This window comes from Opisthorchis viverrini (assembly GCF_000715545.1).
Source record: "Opisthorchis viverrini unplaced genomic scaffold opera_v5_471, whole genome shotgun sequence".
In the NCBI taxonomy this organism is placed as follows: Eukaryota; Metazoa; Platyhelminthes; class Trematoda; order Opisthorchiida; family Opisthorchiidae; genus Opisthorchis; species Opisthorchis viverrini.
In genome coordinates, this window is record NW_008752128.1 from 218772 (window position 1) to 233149 (window position 14378).

Sequence of the window (14378 nt, forward strand, 5' to 3'; positions counted from 1 at the left end):
AAATTAACTTGATGTCAACGAAAGACTCAACTGAATAGCAGCCGAGTGTCTTGTTTATACCGATCTTCCACTGAACACGTGGCTCATAAGTTGCCTCATGTTTCAATCGGGACGGTATTTAAGATGTCGAAGCATTTCTCTTGACCAGATGGTGTGTATAGGGTTGATTAAAAAACTCTCGGGCAATCCACAACCGGTTTCGTCTGTTCCGGGAATCATCAGGTAGAGACATTTTTATCTCCTACTAATTTTTCAGAACTGGAGGTGTACGCTTATTTGCAAATTAACCAGAGGTTTAACTTACTATCTTGATCGCACCCGAAGTTTTGACCCATACATAACTAGTCTACGACGCGGTTACCTTCTGCCTGTACATGACGCCCAAGAGCGCAGGCTCCTGGATGATCGGCTCATCGATTGATTTTACTACCGTCGAATTTCTTGCCCTTTTGTCAGGAAAGGAACCTGCAGAATCTGAGGACCATATCAACCTGGTGGTCACGCTGTGCTCGATTTTGGCTATGTCTACGTGTATGTTAAAGGCTCCACCTATCAGTTTCCCTTTGGGCAGTCGTGTAGTGAAAAAAGGGACATTCACAGTAGAAGCCATAATGCTCCAAAACATGACTGTTGTGTGTGCCAGGATTTTATGGATACGTTTTGAGAGTCTGTTCCAAGTCTGGTTCACTTTGTAAGAGAAAAAACTTAAGAGTGAAAATGATGTGTTGTCTCCTGAGTGGTTGTTGCGCTTACTCATTATGTGATTGTCCAACTGGGCGAGCACATCAACAACTATCTGGACAATTTCCTTTACCAGCACTTTCACCAGAAGCAACCTAAATTCTCAAGCCCCAAAGGACAAAATCCTTTCCAACACTTTTCATGCTGATCAACATGTTGACCTGTGTCCATCGGTTTGTCTATATCGGCACGCATTATAAATGGACATATGTTGTCCACAGGTCTGTCTTGCGAACTGCTGCCGCCGGGACTACTTGGTATGCTTGTGTCCATTGAGACCAACATCCGTTCGATGGATATCTTCAACCCTGCTTTTCAATGCGATATCACGACTCTGTATGAACCGGTGTTCCCTCCTAGTCACATCCCCATCTCGAGTGTGATAGAATTTGTCCGTTTTTCACGAAGTTACTTTAGATTGGAGGTAACATAAGATGTCCTAGCATTCTATTCGTTTGACATTGGCCTCTAAATCACGTAGGGCATGCATCTAATTTGACGACGGTCAACTTCGGTTAACTTTCGGTTTTCCATGAACCACGTCAGTGTTTAGCCTCTCCCTTGTGTCAGTCTACTAGGATAAACATTGGTCTTTTCCTCCTCAACACGTTTAACTCGCTTTTGTGAACAATAGTTCTCGTCACACTTTTATTCACGTGCGGTCAGCCTGTGTTCACCTCGTTCCACATTGGACGTGTTCTGCTGTACGTGCACATTTCTAAAGCACTTCCTCACATCTAAGCCTACCCCGTTACACGGAAAGCGACAATCAATCAACAACCGCCTTTTGGGTATCCTATTTTTTCAGTGTTTTCAATATGTCGGTGTGGCACATCTGTTGGCCACGACTTCCGTTCTTGGGTTAAAGTGATGAGTATTTGTTCCCGGCGAATATGATAAAGATTGAAAAATGTGGCACTCATGGGAATGAGGTAAACTGGCTAAAAAGCCAAAAATCAAGATGTGTGGTTTGCCGAGAGATTTTCTCCTCTATGTCATAATCTTTTGACTGCATGACAAAAAAAGAATTCCTGATCTTACGATGTTTGACGTCTTTTCTAGGACAGGAGCACCGATTATGGCAAACAACACTTTTCCCGTTTTATTTGTAAAAGTGTCACTTTCACCACAAACTTGACTGTTTTCAATGATTTTTGGTTTCGTGCGTAAATGCTCGTAGGATGCGTGTAATGTGTTCGATGAGAATTTTTGTTTGTTCCGTTCTTATTAGGTTAACTGCTGTGGCACAACTGCTTACTTCTCAGAGGTTGCCAGGGAAGCTTGGAACGGTTCTTCCGTTGGTCTCACTGAGCCCAAATCAATATTCAGTCATAATAGTAGTTGCACCATTGCCGATTGATTGATTGACAAGTATGCGGTCTTATCCGTGGCTGACTTTTCAGGCTTGAATATCAGGACTTTCACTGAGCTTGGACACCAAGTGAAGTCGTCCGATACGTTCAAACAGACAAGTGTGTGTCGCATCTTTGTGCACTTAGTTTTTTGTGCGTTTTTGCCCATAGCTGCAGGGCCATGGACTTAGCGCTGGTGTTTGATTTTTATTGCTGTAATTAGGGAGTCATCACCACTGTGGCGAGCAAACTTAAGCGTTGTTTGACCTGATATTTTCCTCCTAGGGTGTCTAGGGTGATGTGGACCAGGATGAGAGTTTCTTTACTCGGTGGATGATAAATTGACCTGTTTGTTGCCCGTAAATCTTAGTTTCGTCAGATTACGATGCCTCCACAGCGAATAGATTAACCAATAGTTAAGGACAATCAAGTGTTCGCTACTCCCATCTCCAACTATAACCCTGTGTTGGATATTCGTAATGTCATCATAATTCTCCCCATAGATGGTCAAATTTGAGTTTGTGCGAAATACTTGTAAGTTAGTTTTTCGTACACCTCCCTCCTTCTGGGAAGAGGAAGCAAGTAGAGACCGTTTCCCAAAATGATTGTTCCTTAAAAGGTTCACTCTCTTTCAGGGAAGGCCTTTCAACTGCTCTCTAGTAATGAACAGCCAGACTAGCTGTAATCTGCCTGGTTCCGAGCGTCCTTTCCAATGTAGCATAGGTTATAGCCCTGGCGGTTCCAGACTCTCGTTGAATGCCCTAAATTGGGCTGTGTTGACCTCTGTCGCTGTTTGTATAATTCCAAGGGAATAATTTACCGCTCTTCCAAAGCTCATCTATTTTCCAACAGTATCACGCCTTCATGTGATTGCCCGATTTTTCGGACTCAGTCAAGACGAAACGTCCTCTCACATTCTATTCCGTCATAATTTCTTTTATATATTTACCGCATGGCGGGATTTGTTTAGAAATTCTTCGGTGGACTTAAACTTATTTTTGAGCTCATAATTAATCATGTTTCAACGCTTGTCCATACCGTACTCAGGACTGTTGGGTTCTCAGATGGAAGCCGAATAATACAGCCATCTGGTAGGCTTTATTGAAAGTGGCTTTACCAGATAACTGAGACATTTTGTCTTATTGCGTTCCCTGTCATGCTATGGTCAGGTATGCTTATACTCGTTTTTTTCTGATGGTTTATTTGTACATTTGAAGTTTCACATCCACGCACCTTTCTTGTAACATTGCCCACACTTGCGCTTTGCCCGCCAATCCTCAATGATTATATCTGATAGATTTAGTTACTAGACCGTTGCTGCCTAGCTGCCCGTTGGGTCTGGGAACGTCATAGCGTCGTCACGGTCGAATAACCCTTCAATACGGCAGCGACACCGGGCCAGGTTCAAATGACATATGGTAGACCGGTTTTAGTTCAGAATTTCGTTGTTATGGTAGCGTTCTCATCAAGCGGATTTGTGAAGCTTGTGTACCTCAGTCATTTTACAATGGGTATGATATGTATACGCGAAGACGACCGATCAATTGCCGGTACAAACTAGCATATTGGTGTTTTAGCGGTACACCGTGCGTAACAATTCCTGGTGATTCTGACGGCTTGAATCCAGGGCTCAAAAAATTTGCCTTAGGTGTGGCCGCAAGCTTGTTGTAGACGTATGCTGTTTGAACTGAACCTTATGGGCGTCCATTCGAACATATTGTAGTCGCGACAGATCCGATGGAAAAGATAGAAGAGCCGTTCCAGAGTGGGCATGTTCAAGCGATTGTCGGATCGCGTTGGGGCAACTGTACAGTCGCACCCCATGGTGGTACTGAAGGATAGAATTCCGGTCCACCACACTTGTGAGTCGCATACATCGTACGCTGGTATACCTAACTAGGATTTGGTTTGCCACGCGGCTTAATCTGTACGAAGACTGCCATAGAATGTCACTGCTGGTACAGTTACAGGTTGAGTGCATCGGATATTTCGTGCATTAGGGTCGGTGGTTTCATGTCCAAGTTGAGCATTTGAACGCACTAATGTCTGTTGGATATGTGGATAGTCTATACTAATTGTTAGCCAAACCTAACTCACACACCTAGGGTCACTATGTTTGCCAATACGAGTGTATTGAAACGATGGCTCTAATGGGATTTGAACCAGGTGAAGTTCAAGAAGCCCTAACTCGATAAAGCTTCAGAAACATCACAGCCACTTATATACTAATTGGGGATTACGACCCCAAAGTCCATGGACGACCACCTGTGCTCGAAAAAGCTAATAACAGCACCAGCCGTCTGGATAGCAAGTTGACCCGTCGACATGGAGAATTCTACACCATTCCTCTCACCGGGCCAGCGCAGTACCCCCTACGCGAAATCAATACAACAACAGTCACAACCCCGCCCACAGCAGAACCTCAGATGAAGGGTTGTTTTCTCGAGCGGCAGCAACATAAAGTCACGTGTAAACGTGAGAATAACAACCTGTATCCAGTTTCCCAGAACATGCTCCAAATGCTCGCGAATAAACGTCCGTGAGGCCAATGGTAGAACCATACAGCAACATTTGAACGCCAACTGTCACCATAGTGGTCGTTGGACAGGAGTTGAAAACAGCCAGTGCATCGGTTCACATCAATCGGTCTTCGTGTTTGCACCTTTTCTTCCAGTTTATCACGTTAGCTTCTGTTGGGGTTCATTATCGGTAGCTGGCAAACATAAAAAGCAAGCATTGTCCACAGCCAGCAGTCTTCGTGCAACCTATGATTGGGCCATTTAAGATGTCGATGCTTCTCTTGAAGCGGACGTGCATCAGTGTGCAAGCCATCATGCTACATCTACACTGTTTGTGAAAATTTTTATTTGAAATCAGCACTATAAGTTGTGGTGGTATGGTTACATGCGACGTATGTCGATTTTCCATTTACCGGGAAGGGCTTTGTTTCTCATGTTAAAAGTAAACTAGCGAAAACGTATGTTCTGTGTTCGCGTTGGTCTCAATGGTTGTGGTGATGATGACGACGAATACGATGGTGACTATGATAACAGCGACAATGGTGATGATTGTGGCGATATTGAGGATGATGCCGCTAATGATGATGGCGACGGCTCTTCTAAGATGTTGGCTGGAGAATCTCAACAAGTTGAACGGTTAAATAGCACTTGTGTTGAGAACTCTTTCCAACAACAGCTTTGTCCTTCTGGCTATCAGGCGAAGTTTAGCTGACTTTGCTTTATGGATTGGCACAACCAAGTTATGAATTTCTTTCCTTCTGCCAGTTGATTACAGTAGAATTAATGTGTTCCGAAGAATCAGTTCAGTTCTGCTGTAAACATTTCCGACTTCTGCATTCCGTTTGCCCCTCTTATTACACCAAAAGTCTTAGGCTGAATAAGTGCATCAGTTAAGCCTTCTATTTCATTTCAGTCGAGGTTCACAGGTCTGTTCTGAAGCTTTTAGAAGTCCCCTCTTTATACATTCACATTTTCAAAATCGTTGCCTACCGTTCGCCTTAAGTATTCTGGGCTGGTTTGCCATGTGATTTATGAAGGACAATTCTTTGTTGAACCGTCAAACAAATCTTTTTGTCTGGCCATTTTGTTTTCTTGAAATTCCTACCCATTGTGATTAGGTGCTCTCTGGTTGAGGAACATGAGAGACATTAATGTCCAAGGCCAAGCAATCTGAGATTAAGTGGAGTTGCTTTATTGTTTCCTTCCTTTAACATCTTCCTTTAACATCTGACGTGGTGTAACTTTTCTGGTTGGGTGAAGTCTGTCAGTAAAGAGACCAGTTGGTATTGATTTTAGAGTCTTTCGCGCCTATCATCTCGGATTTCATGCATCCTGTGATGGAACTGGAACAATCCAGTTTCAGGTGTTGAGCTTCGTACGGGCAAGTTATACACGTTCTCCGCAAAGGGCCGTTATAGCACCTCTAGTATCGCCAGTATGTCTCTTTACTAGGTACGATAACCTAGTCCCGCAGCTGAATGTGACAGTTGCACGGATGCGCCCCTGTATAACTGTTGTCCTTTAAGTCAATGGCAATAGAGAACCTGGTGATTGAAAGCGGTCACCGATAGCAGGGAGGAGCCTAGGTACCATGGGGTCTGCGATCAATCGGACACGTGCAACCATATCGACCAGCTCGCACATTGAGGTCTTTCAATAATCAGATATCATTTGGGGAGTTGACTAAGTGAGGGCATCTACTTCGGTATAGAATTAGTTTTGTTATTTACTGGGCACATATGCCGATTGTTGTCATATGATGTCTGCAAGCAAGGTATGGATGAATCCTATGATGTCCTTTAAGCAGTTTTCTTATCGGTTGTAAATAGCAAACCTAATACCATGCTAATTTGTCTCATCTGCTGAGTAGCCCATCTAATAAAAGATGGTCCAGTGGTCTTTCTCGATTACTGTACCACCTTTCATCTATGCTACCTGCGTCATTTCATTGCAATATGACTTATCGAGTTATTAGCTCCGTCCATGAGTGTTTGAGAACTCTACGAGCCTATGGTCAGTGTCAGGCTGGAGAGACATGATTTCTCCTGAAGAACTTGTAAAAAAGTGACCATTTTTAGATGTCCATACCTTTCTTCAGATGCACATTGTGGGGAAGCAAGTATCTGCTGGTTCATGAGCGACCGTACTCAAGGCAGGCACAGAGACCTCGGATTTTCGTTGCCAGTGTTAGTTTGGTGATCGTAGTTGGTTACTTTGATTTAGGTCGTGGTCGAAATCGTACCTAACTTCACGGTCGTCTTTTATTAGACCTTTCTTGAGTGAAAAGTTAGTAGTGCTTGCCCACCAAGTAGTTGAAAAACGCAAATCAACTGAGGGTCGTGTGCTACTGGTATTTTTTCCATACGTGCCCGCATAATGGTGGGCATGCACCCAAACAATACACTTTAGTCGGCGCCCCTACCACAGCATGTACGGGGGCAGTGGTGGCGGCTAGCTGGTAGTTTTTTTTAAAACTGAATCTATCGGTAATCCAATGTCCCAGTTCCTATTTTTTGGCGGGCTGAATTTCTCCGTCTGCCACCAAGTTACATCGTTCCCCGTGTTGAAGATCACCGGGTTTCGTGCTCTTCTCTGCTCATCATTTTGGTTAAAATGTTGCTTCTTTCTCATTTTCAAAATCGTTCAGTTCACCTCGTAACACTTCGTTCTGGATAAGCATGTTCTTCCTATCCACACGTATTTATTTAGTCTAAACTCGACTAAAATCGTTGAATTCGTACGGCACAGCTTCTCTTAGGTGAATCCTGCCACCGTCGTGTTAGAGTGGGTATTTTCAGGGTAGTTGATCGGAAGCCGGAATCACTAAGGAAAACAAATTTTCATTCGTTATGCGCATTAAACAGTGATTCCCGTTTTGGGGGAAACGCCAATGTGACCGGCCAGGTCCCTTTTGTCGTGCTGTTGAAATATTTATGAATACCTCTGAAACGCCTACTGCCGCAAATCCCTGTCATAAGTGTAGCCAAAGTTGTCTACTCCGTTCCTCACTCATTGTTCAAGTGTGTTTGTTATCTTTGCTTGGGTTATCTGAGTCTAACAAGATTTGTCACAACTAATTAAGTGGAGAAATTTGTACTTATTGATTAGAATTTTTACCCCTGGATTTTCACGGCTTTCATGGAACTTTCCTATTTCTCACTCGTCATTGACAATGCCTTTCAATTTTCTGGTACGAGATGCTTCAAAATCTACTTGGTTCTCCAAGTTATCTTCGCGACACATTTCATCTCTCATTTCTTTCTGTTTTCCTTCATAGGATGCCTAAATAGCACGCATTCTATTTTTCTTGGGTTCCTCGGACTACATAGAGTTTCTATCCGAATTGGGACATAGACGTATTTCAATCAATTCCTCGTATTCGAGGGGCACTCGAATGTTGTCGGGAACACTGACATATAACCAAAGCAATCATAGAGTCATAAAGTGCCATTGGCTCTGTAATTTGTGGCTTAACCATCTTTTGCACGTGCTTTTGTGTAAATTTCTGACAAATAGATCTCAACTTGTACACTGTATAGAAAAAACCCATCCACATAAACCCAAACCGTGTCTTTGATGTCCTGACCATTCCCTTTGGATGCACATGCACCGTAATTTGTGATCTCACTTTACAAAATGAAAAATTACCGGTAAGGAGTAGTGATGCTGTCAGACAGTGAATTGCGTAATGTGGCTTCTGGTTGCCATAACTAAATGTGATAATCGTGTTCGATTATCTCATCCTCCCGCCTATCCATGGCAACGGCAGTCATATTGAGAATTTCAACATTTTCCTGACCATCCAGTGTGGCTGATTTGCTCATGTCCCAAGATTTGAGGACTAAAAATTCTGTGCTGATGCACCAAACTTAATAAAGTAGCAGTGAAGGGACTGGACATGGGGATAAGAGCACCGCAGTGAGGGAACCTTATCGTTGTTCGACGGTTGGTGTACCCGTGTGGCTCATTGAACGATGCTGCTTGTGTTTCAGTATGACACCCACAGAATCTTTAATTCGGTCATTGGCTATAGCTCTATCAAACGTTATCTTCTGGCCTCTCATGTTAGTTGAACTGTATACGCCGATTTGTCCCTTGAGCAGTTATACTGCTGTGACGGGGACGAGTGAAGGGTGATGGGGTGATTATCTGGATCACTGTGCTTGCATCTTGAATTCTTGTTTCTGGTACATGGCACACATCAATGCCAAGCGAGTCCAGTGTGAGAGCAAGAGAGACTTGTTGACCTGCTTGCTTCCGTATGCAGACATTGAAAGCGGCCAGATAGACCGGGCGTCGAGGCTTGAAGATCGATTTCGAGATGCTTGAGTATGCCGGCGCCGGATGATGCGCAGATGTTGCTTGCGAAACCGGTGCAGGACGAACGGAATCCTCAGTCCTAATTGCTGGGTCTACAAGGATAGAGTTATTAATCGGATAGGGAAAGCGAGAAGAAAAAGTATGTAGCAGTAGTCAGCAGTAGCCTGTTTTCGCTTACCCGCCTTGCTGTATGGAGTGAGTAAGTCGACCCGGTTGATGGCACCACGCGATGGCCGACGTGGTATGGTATCATGTATATATGCGAGCTGGGATACTGCCAGGGCGCCCACACATAGTCAGGAGGACGATTAGGTTCCTCAACCAAACCTTTGGCTCAAAAGCTTGACCGTAAGGTAACGGTCTTCGGCTGGAAATACAAGCACGTTACCATTTTCATGGGACTCATCGCCGCACCTGTTCCAATTCCCACCCTGGAGGACCAGGAGACTGTGTTCTTCAGGCCTCTAACCATTGACGAACCTGGTATGAGAGACTGTGTGAGTGTCGCGTTGACATCGCGCAGCGTAGCACAATGGGTCACCGAGGTTCACAAACCGCCACACTACGGTAAGGTCTAGTCTGTTCCTGATGGCCACTCATTAAAACTCACCTTGCAACGGGTCATCACTCAACACATCAGCTGTGCCCCTCATAAGTTGTCTCCGGTTATCTATAACGATAACTGTGTTTACTGACCATGTGTCTGCCCAGGATGTTTCCATTACCATCCCTCACCCCTGGGGCAAATTATTAGCAACAAAGTGATTCACCTATGTTCAAGTTGGAACCAGGTGATATACTTCATATAATAAAAGATTCAGCCTTCGCCATACTGCATTTCGTCGTCTTGTGTCAGGGACGTAATAAAGCGTTCCTTATACTGTGTCTTCCACTCTGTCGATTGATTTATGTATACCTATTTAGAATTCTTCAACCCGACACGCTGCACTAAAAGCGCATCAACGGATACCGTAAACAATCACGTCGAAAACGTCGCGCTAAATTAGCTGATTAACGCTGATTCTGAATTATTCCTTTCTTTAACTGGGTTCACATGTGTGCCGCTGCATCTAACTAGCTGTTTGAGGTTTTTTATTCAGAGATTGGTTCCGAGTGTAAAGAAAGAAACAAAACCCAGTTAGCTGTAACACCCTTTCGGTGCCAAGCTGCCGTGCCACGCGAAGGAAGCACGAGGGCTGGGCTACTGCCAGGTTGCCCAAGCCTAGACGGGGGTAATCATGAGGCAGAGGTCAATAAATTCGCGCTCTAACCACTTGAGCCATCTCGTTCTGAGTGCAAGTCACGAACTCAGTAGAATAAAACTAGATCAAATATTAATATTCTCCTCGGTCAGTGGTGTTTCCTAATGTTAATATCCGAGGTTTGTCATCTCATTTATCCTAGCGTTTACCCCGATATTTCCGAATTGACTATGCTGTTGGTATATGGACAACTTTTGTGACGGAAACAAACATGCACTATTTACGTTAGTTGACCTGCGTTCGCTCCATATGGGATTCACTTGTTCAACAATCTACACACTTGTTGAATGTCAACTTTAGCGTGCCTTGTTACTTTTTTATTTTTAACTTGTCCTGTTAAACCGTTTTCAGTCACGTGCAGAGATAAGAATCCATTATTTTCCTGATATCCCACAACGGATTCTGTCAATTTATTATTCGTGAAAATTCAGCGCTGTGAGCAAATCATGGGGTCATGTTGCTGACTGATTTTAATAGCTTTCGTAATTGAACAAGGAATGCATGAGCCAGAATATTGTAGGACACTTGTGCTCAGTAAGGGACATGCAAAGCCGTTTCAACAGCCTATACTTGGAACAGTCAAGTAACCAAGTCATGTGTAGCCCTTCCACTCTTTGGTTCATTCGTTTGCTTATTCATGCTGCATCCCTGTTTCCGTTCGTCTGTACATGTCCTTTTATGGCTGTTTACGCACACACACGCGTGCGTCCGTTAGCGTCCTCAGTCTGTCAGTGTTGATTACTCACTTCTAGAACAAACCTTTAATCGATTGTTGAATTCGATCGCACAAATGCTGAGTATCGCAAGCTGTACGAATGCCTCACTGCTGGCTACGTTCAATAAATCCCTAGGTGGTGGATTGGTTTTCGAAAAAGGTAAATTGTGAAAATCAGACTTCGAGAACGTGATTTGTTGATGTAATATGTGATTAATAATTTTGAACAATGACATTAGTAGTTAATTCCTGGCTGTTGAGTTCCGTTTCTTAGTGTATGTCTCATCTTGGCCTACGAATTACACAGATGCAAGCCGTGCTCTATTCAGTGAGAGTTTGCACTTATCTGCACAACTGTTCAGAAGTGATTGAGTTTGTTTAGAATAACCCAGAGGTAAAAGTTGCTTCGTCGCACTGATATAACCGTCGCTAGCCAGTAAACGAACACACATGCAAGCCGGTAATCCAGTCCATGTGTTGAAGGGGCAAATACATAGAATTTTCATCGGTTTGGATGTTTGTACTTCGCCGGACAACAGCGAGAACTATTTGCAACTCCAAAACCTATTTACATACACGCAGTCCTAGTAAAACTGAAACATTTGCGGCTATGTTCCGTGGATGGTTCTTCGTTAAGTGGCTTTAGTTATCAACTCCCACGTCTAGTGTGCTTCTCCGTTATATTCGTCTCCTCTGATCACCCTTGCGACCCAACAGTACTACTCGTATATGTATCTTCATTAGCCCCAACCTACTTGTAACTTCCCATTCTTACCTAATTCTTTTTGAGTTGGTTTTATCCAGATTACCTGGGGAGAATCGTTTTTTTTCCAGTTCTCCGGATAGAATTTCAAATATATGTGCTATCGTTGGATTTCTCTTGAGCCCGTCTTTCGGCATGATGGAATGATGATCTGATGCGCACCTGACACGTAAACAGAATATCTACATCATTTCCATATGCAGCCTCGTAAACTCGTGGTTTATTCGATACCGTAATGGCATTTACAGCTGATTATGTATGTGGCGGTGCTAAACTTGCTTGCGAATATCCTCGATGGCGATTTTGAACATGTGAAATTCCCTTACCATCGAGTTTGATGTGACAAAAACTGAGGAAGGCTGTTGACACGCGATGGCGTTATTTTGAACATTTGTGACCAGTTGTTCTTGTTCCTGTCTTCCACAAGTCAATTAACCTTTATTGCATCCCCACACAAAACACCGTCCGTATGCTTCCTTGCATACTGATCGTGCTTTTTAAGTGTATATAACCAATTGGGATTTTCCAAACCCCTAAACTGTTGACGCAGTTGCGCCCAATCGAAACACCCATTTGGCACTAAGCGTTGTGGTTCATAGCCACGTCTCTATGGTCATTTTTGGTTCGATATCGGAGTTTGTTTGCCCAGGATGGGCCTTGATAAGACTTGTGATTGTATTGTGTCTGGTTAGATTGATAACGGACCCAATTTTGGTGTGTTCACTACACCATATCTGCTCTGTCTGATATGGAGCACTATGCTCGTTGTTCTTGTGTTACGACACGTCTGTATATATGTGGCCGGCTCGTAAGTTATTCAGTTATCAAACGACGCATCACACTTGCTATCGTGTTTTGTATTCATTTTTATTCTCAAGAGAGACTGCTGCGGAGAAGGTGGATATCACACTCCTTTATAGTAAACACAACTGCAAAGCACTCAAGTTGTTTCGTAATGGTGTTGCCTAATTAGGCGTTCCAGCCAGACCGAAGCTACAATCAAACAAAAAAATCTTACGGGTGGATCACTTTAAATTTGAAGCACTGGTTTTGGAAACCTTTCAGTCCGAGTAATATACGCTTTCTATTATTACACGGCAATATTACGTCACCCAGCCCAGTTCTTATTCAGTGGATATGTGCTTAAAGGAATGCTCAAGGACCGTAAATTGGCGTAATACATTTGATGTATGGACATACCCTTCTACACATGGCGTGCATTGTTTAAGATCTGTTCTCTTTTTAACTTCATCACATGCCATGCTGGTGAGTCGATCGCTTCGGAACGATGCCAGGTGCTCAGCCCATGCAATACTTTCAGCTGAGTTCCGTTCACTTCTGAACATTTCTAATCCCGGCAAGGTTTGAAGATACTTCTTAATCGGCGACCGTTGTCCAAAAGTTACTTTCTTCCCTTGTTTTTCTTGCCTTATGTGACTCGAGAGAAAAAATTACATTAAGTCTGTCCTAATTCGTGGCTTGTGTTTGCTTGTATGTAAATTTATTACAACTAAGTTGAAAATAACAGACTACAAGCTTTGTCTCCATACCTGTCTCGGATTGCAAACTTCCACATTTCTATTCGATCTTTTGACCAGCTATACATTCTGAGCATAGAGTTAGTTTCCTTACTTTTCGTACCTCGTGCGCACATTCGGATCTATTGTCCTCAGACTGTTGGTTCTATCCACCCCTCTTTGTTTACCCTGCCATTCCCTATAGTTCGTGAATTTCACCCGTTGTCCTGTGGGATTTTAGCAGTCTTAATAATTAGCTCATTCATTTAATCCCACAATAGTTAGTGGAACTTTATTTCACCGCTAAATACTCCATGCCCATGTAAACTCGCCCTTATTTTATTTCGAACAGTTGACCTTACGCGACCTCATGTTGCTTTACGCACCGTCCGGATTGTCCTCGGTGAAGCCAACTCGCAATTGGTGGTCTGGCTTTAAATTCCACTACTACTCCTTGTCCACATGTGGTTTTAAATTGGCATGCTTTCCGTTTTGTTTTGCCACTGTTTATCGGAGAGTTCATCGTGTTGACCGATTGACTCCCTGTACGATCACCTGCGGTTCTTCAGTAAAGAGCAAACCACTACAGTGGTTTGCATGCCTTACGGAATTTACATAATTACGTGTCTAATGCACTCACAGTCATTCGACTCGTCGCATAAGCTGCAGTCTTGCTGCGGACGGATGCGCGTGTGTACGAACGAACGCGAAAGACCATACCAGCGAATGAACGGTCGAGCTGATGGAATTTATCGATTTCATCCAATTAAACCGAAGTTGGCCGATTCCTCTATCACGAGTTAGAATTGGAGAAATTACTACCACTTTTTTCTCACCCGTTCCTCTCTGTCCCTGTTTGTTCTTGCCAGTGTGTGTTGCGTTTATATTGAGGTTGTGTATGTATACAAATTGTACACAGCTGGGCTAACGGGAAGTCCAGTGTCCGACGGCTCGTCCACGGGCGTACGAAAGCGTGCGCGCGTGAGAATCTTTGTCAGAGGTGCGTTTCACATAGATGCACAGCTTTCGATAAAAGAAACTGTTTCTCTGTTTCCGTCCACACACATACACGCACTCCGCTTATTTCCTTCGCCATCCTCCTACGCCACGGTTCTCAAGCAGTCTCAGCTTTGCTTTCCTTCGCCTCCTGCCCGATCTGCGTACTGCCACCACCACGCGCTGCTTATGA

At 43.7% G+C, this 14378-nt stretch overlaps 1 protein-coding gene across 1 annotated transcript in view; it reads left to right on the plus strand.

The window, feature by feature from the left end:
- T265_11265 (hypothetical protein) overlaps positions 1 to 14378 on the plus strand; it is a gene marked incomplete at both ends in the record, with an annotated part of 46753 nt that overhangs the window by 27094 nt on the left and 5281 nt on the right. The gene's annotated exons all lie outside the window — the stretch shown is intronic.